The sequence below is a fragment of the Dipodomys spectabilis genome, unplaced genomic scaffold, assembly GCF_019054845.1.
Source record: "Dipodomys spectabilis isolate Male_0828 unplaced genomic scaffold, ASM1905484v1 ptg000032l, whole genome shotgun sequence".
Lineage (NCBI taxonomy): Eukaryota > Metazoa > Chordata > Mammalia > Rodentia > Heteromyidae > Dipodomys > Dipodomys spectabilis.
The window spans coordinates 6606565-6613255 of NW_024870709.1; positions in this window are offsets into that span (position 1 = coordinate 6606565).

A 6691-nucleotide genomic window follows, 5' to 3' on the forward strand; every position below is an offset into this window, starting at 1 on the left:
TCTTTTAACCACCATATCTTAGGGCAATGCTTCTTTGTTCTCAGAAAAACAGTATAGTCCATTAACTTTGCAATCTATGTTTTTGGAACAAATGATGTGAAGTCACAAAAAGTCAATTAGTTTCTCATTAGACACTTGTTTACTGCTAGTTTATTGCTCTCAGTTTTAATGATAGAAGACAGAATCATATTCAAAATACTCAGTTCAAATTTCTATGGCTGGAAGTTACTCAGCATAGCTCTGGTGTGTGAAAAAATATGCTCATTACTTATTCAGACTTGAGCAGTAACTACAAATAATCCCAGAATATCCTGGTCTCAAGCCTTTATAATTATTTTCTGCCTATGCATTGTCTCACCAAGTCTATACTCAGGAAAGGAATTTATGTTTCAAGAGTGATTTAAAAATGACTTAAACTCCAGTTTAGAGGGGAAATTATTTCTGAGTAGCATAAAACTTTGTCGAGTTACATTTGGGGTTTTGCATAAGACTATAGACTTTTAATCTATCTCTTGATATAGCTTTTAAAATGAAACAAATAATTAATACACACACACACCACCACCACCACCACCACCACACATACACATTTTCCAGGATGTAACTTGTAGCTATAATTTTATCTAATCAGGAGACTGGCATCAGAGGATCATGGTTCAAAACCAATGGAGGCAGGAAGCCTGTGACATTGATATCTCCAATAAACTACCAAAAGAACCTGAAGGGGAACTGTGTCTCAAACGGTAGAGTGCTACCTTGAGCAAAAGTTTAGGGACAGTGCTCAAGGTGTGAATTCAAGCCCAGAACCTGGACACAAAATGAAGCAACCGAAAGCCAACAAGCAAATATATATATATATATATATACTTGACTGTGTTTAAATATTTCCCAGTTGGACTTGGAGGACTAGCACACAAAACAAAACAACTAAAAAGCAACAGCAGAAAGAAAAAAAAGTAATTGTATCTTTTTGACTATGTTTAAATATTTCCCAGTTGAACTTGCAATTCTGTCATGATGACAGCCCTGTGATGACAATAAGCCTCATCACAGTAGTTATTCCAAGTTATTTTTTAACTGTCATTGGAGAAATTATTTTGCCCTTCCTTTTCCCCTTGTCCCTACATTTTCCTTGTCCCTTCCTGATAAGCTAAGTTTTCCAGAAGAGCAAACATGGTAAGATGGTTCTGTAATACTAATTCACTGGCATATGATTTCTCCTGGTATCCATTTCCTCCTCATAGGTAATAAATTTATTGAACCAAAAAAGGATGAAAAACTTAAAATATAGCTTTAAATTATATCTTACAAGTCACATAGTAGTAAAATATGCTTAAAGCGGGGGAAGGCACTCAGGGAGTCATCAGAATTTGATGATGCTCAGAGCAACGAGGATATTTAAAGAGAAAAACATAAGATTACTAAGGTGAATAAAAATTAAGACTTCAATAAAAGACAAAGGTTGTAATGGAAAAACAAAATCATCTTATTTTACAGTTAATATTTTATGAGTATCATACCCTGATGTAGGGGCATTTATGTTTTCCTTCTGATATAATAATCCTTGTAATATAGGTGAATGAAGACAAATGTTAACTTATTTCTCATGAAGTTTATTTTTACTTAATCTTTACGTATTTGTACAAAGAGATTTCAATTCAACATGTTAGCTTTTGAGTACAAAGCTCCTTCACCAATGTCATTGCTTTCATCATTCTCCCGCAATTGTCTCAATTTATCTGATTCCATTTTCACATAAGTATATTGCATACCATGATGCTATTCAACTACTCTTCCTCCTTCCATTCATCTGTCTCCCTTTCCACTTCCCTTGACCTCAGACCCCCAAAACACGTTCCGGCATCTTTGTACTCATTTTGATTAACCATAAGTTAATTGTTCAAAGAATGTTTGTAATTTTGTTCCACATAACAAAATGCCAAGCTAGTAAAAAGTATTTTAAATTTCATAAAAGCTTATCATTTCACAAAATTTATAGCGCATTTTACTATACTATTACAATAAAATAATCTAGCCATAAAAATGACTTCTAAAATTTTAGTATCAAGATTTTCTGGAGCTCGTTGCAACCATAGTCTACCATACGATTAGGCAGGAAATCCATCATGGTGAGAAAAGACTACAATTTATAGCAATTATCTTGATTACATATTGCAATGTCTTACTCCACCAGACTTAATCCCTCCGTGTGTGTGTGTGTGTGTGTGTGTGTGTGTGTGTGTGTGTGTGTCTGTGTGTGTGTGTGGTCATGGGGCTTGAACTCTGGGCTTGGGCACTGTCCCTACACTCTTCAGCTCAAGACAAGCACTCTACCTCTTGAGCCACAGCACCACTTCCGGGTTTCTGGTGGTTAATTAGAGATAAGAGTGTCACGGACTTTCCCGTTCCGGCTGGATTTGAACCACGATCCTCAGATCTCAGCCTCCCGAGTAGCTAGGATTACATGTAACAGCAACCAGCATCAGGCTTTAATCCCTGGTTTAAAACATTCGACAGGATGCATACATCCATAATATCCCAAGATGTCCTGTGTGAAGCAGAGTACACTTAATAACTGATGTCATGATATCAATTGCACAAAATACTGTGCTCTTTAAAATTGTTTTTAATATAATCTGAGCACAATCTATAACTCTCCTTTGTTCTTAGAAGGTTGGAGAAGCCATCTTTATCTATTCTGTAATGCTGTGGGAATTGCCTTGAGTATCTCCACAATAAGGTACATGACTTTTTACTTAGTATGTCACAGTTGGTAGAACTCCAGCATCATTACTTGCCCTCTTTCTGTGACACATTTTACTTTACATTTCTGCAAAATGCAGATTATTTGTTTAGTATTATCTTGCTTCTACCTAATAAATGAATTTTCAATCTTTTTGTATAAGTCTGAGATCTGCTTTCTATCAATTGACTTTGGTTATACAAATGGCTTAGTTTTTATGTTCTGATTTTCTTACCGTTGTACTTGGAACAATAATAGTAACTCCTTCATTAAAATGTTGGGGCAGCTAAATAACCTGTGTATAAAGTATTTGTAAGCAGGAAAATAAACAAAATATAAAATATGTTAGATAGTAGAGGAAACAATGCTTTAACTTACAATGTAAATGAAACTTTTAATAGTAGAATATCTGTTAATAGAGCCAAGCATATTTAAATAACTTCTAAAAGTAAGAAATAAGGGCTGGGAAGGTGGCTCGGTGGTAAAGCGCTTGCCTTGTATGCATGAGGCCCTGGGTTCGATTCCTCAGCACCACATAAGTAAAAAGAAAAAAGCCGGAAGTGACACTGCGGCTCAAGTGGTAGAGTGCTAGCCTTGAGCTGATAGAGCTGAGAGCCAGTGCCCTGGCCCAGAGAGCCCTATGACTGGACCCCCCCAAAAAAAAATAAAAATAAAAAATAAAAGTAAGAAATAAATTTTGCATCAAAACTTTGAGAAACCGCATGTGTATAGAACATGTAGATATACATATAAATGAAGTAAAATTATCATAACAACTTTCCTAGACATATTTTATATTGGTGTTATAATAATTACATAATGGAAATGCATATGTACAACCATATATGAATGTATTGCATATATATATGATGAATGGCTACTGCCGTGCTGTTGTCTAAACTACAGACATGTCATAGGTAGACCTATATCATGACAAACATAGTTTATCATCATTTTCAGAGGATTTTAATCTTCTCTTTTAGAGAATCACCAAGTCCTCTAACCCTTAGTGCACTCATCTTCCCATGTATAATACTTTCTTTGAATCATCCTACCACAGTTTAGTTAAATTATTTTCAATAGCTATAAATGGTGCCACAGCCTCTTTACAAGGTTTCCTGACTAATAGTCTATTTAATGTATATTAAATAAGAAGTAATAGTCAGCTGAGGCAAGTGTCCTTTTGATCCCATTATTCAGCTTCTATATAGGATTATCATGTTGCCAAATGGCCACTTATATCAAATGAAAATTACTGACCATGTCTTTTAAAATATTACACCAATTAACACAGAGAGACCCTGCAATACCCAGATATACTTTACTGCAGTGAGCTCATCTCCTTTCATTGCAGGACATATTGCATTGCAGGCTCAAATATTGTTTTATGTGACAAAGTTTGAACTATTCACCTAAGTAAAATGTACAAATGAGCTTCGATTTTGTCTGCATGGTACCCTATGTAGATTTTATATTAAAATCTGGGTTTTGCTACTTATTATCTTCTTAGAGATAGAAGAAATTAAGTGCCTTAAGTCATTGTTTCCCTTTAACTGCAGAGTGCTAATAATTCCTACGCTGTATTTCTTTTTCTTAAAAAATCAAAACCACAGACAAAATGCCACAGGACAGCAGCTCAGTGAACATGCAATAGAACAACAAAATGTTAGGAAAATGTACTAAGTAGCAAATACGTCAATTCTAAACATACATGTAAGTTATCTGAAATCATTTATGACTAAGAAGAAAATTCTCATAATGAATTACAAAGAAACATCCCCATCACAAAATATAAAAGGAAATAAATACTATGTAGAGTCTATTGAAAAATATGAATGAGCTATCACAGATTGTGCCAAATCTCTTAAGAGTGATCTATCAGTCTAATGGACAATAAGATTAGACTACATGGGGATAAAATATTTACATTAAAATAGAAAAAAATGTTAAATAAAATTATTCAAAAATTGTAGCTAACAGATATGGACCTGTGGACCTTAATCCAAAGGCATATATATTATATATATACAGATTTATACATAAATACATATATATTTGTATATATACATATTTGTATATATAAAAAATTCATTAGAACAGCTGTTTCAAAAATCTCTTAACTCTTGGGCAATCAAATGGAAAATGAATGTTATGAATAAAATCAAATATGATGAATGCTACAGAATTATTTAACAATTAGAACTAAAAAGCATACAGTAAGCAGATGTCAGTATTAGTTCCTATGATATTGTTTTTTAAGAGTGATCACTAGAAAGGAGCTGAAGCATATCCACACACCATATGAAGTAGCATATAGACAAAATTGAAAACTTTTAAGATGCCATCCAAAGGAAGTATCCATCTCATGAATCATTTGTGCCACCACACTAAAGATCTGCATTTTAATACACTCACAATATTTATTGATTCCAATCTCATCTTATGTGAATTAAACAGAAACATTTAATTACATATTTAGAAGACGTGAAAGGAAACAGACATCTTTCCAATTTCCTTTCTCTTTAGATTCAGATTGCTAAAATAATGGAAGAAAATATTGTGTGTTTCAGGTGGTCAGGAATAAGAATACAGGAAGTGTTCTGTGGTAATTCCCTTTACAAAATTTCCAGGTTAATCAGTGCCATGTGTTCCTTCCATTAAACATACTCTCAAAATTCTGTGGCTGTGTTTTGGGCAGACAGATTGGGCTGTCTCCACACTTATGTTGTCTTTATTTCGGTATTATGTGTACTAAGCATCAGATGTGTTTATCCTAAAATCTGTTTGTACAAGTTGTTTGTGTTTTGTTTCCTTATATAATTTATTTAAATATCACTTAAACTCCTGAAAATAGGACTATGAAAATAAAGAAGCTTGTTTCTATAAAAACTAAGTTGCTTACTTTGAAAAAAACCCTATAAAGGTGTTGCTTTCAAAAAAAAGTGGGCCTGACAAACATATAAGAACTTACAGAAAACTTATCACAGCTTTCTAAAGGAATCCTGTGCATAAATTGCTTCACAAGTATTGGTAATTGCTTGATGTGCTTTAAAGAGATGAGAACAGATAATTGTCAAGAGAATGAGCTATGAGAATAGTTCATTTTTTTTAATAGAAGAAAGAAAAATAAACAAAACCAATTATCAATTGACTTATAACCAGAGCCTCTGGTCTTACTGTCAACATTTAAAAAAAAACTCACAATCCTACTTTTAAAGTAAACATGGAATTTTGAAATATCTACCTTTAGCTTTTTAACAGGCATTCTATCTAATAAATGTATGAGCAAAAGGGCTTCATAAGTACTTCACAGAAATAATTCAGTGGTATTCACTTGCCTGTCCATTATTCTGCTAGAAAAATATGTGATAAAGACACTGGTGTCATTCTGTATGTGATACCATATGATTTTTGTTCAGAGGATTCATATTTGTTGTAGTGAGCTTTGCAAGTTGTTAAGCCAGTTTTGTAGTGATGAAACTGACATGTCAGCAATTGTTCATTGAAAGCTGATCATGTATTATTAGTCCCCTGGCAAGGGCTTGCTTATGAATCAGCTCACATACTTCATGAAGTAATTCAATTAACTGTGCAACTTTTCAGATAAAGAAATTCAAAGTGGTAGTGATTGAACAATTTTCACTAGAATAAACTAATTTTGAAATGATAGAAACTAGAAATAAACCGAGGAGTCTGAGTGATCACTTTTCACTCTCATTTTTCGTAGCATGAGTACAGTTCTGTTTACTGGTTTTTGTTTTGTAATCAAATAGTTATCAATGTGAAAATATTACAAATAATCTGCAATTCAAAGAATGTTTAGCATGATTCTCCTTTACTTTTGTAAAGAATAGCATAGTCACATACATATCTTTAATTGCACACAAAAGTATTGTCACAAGGTAAATATTTTGTAAAGTGTTTCCTAATAACATAAGCAAATTGATT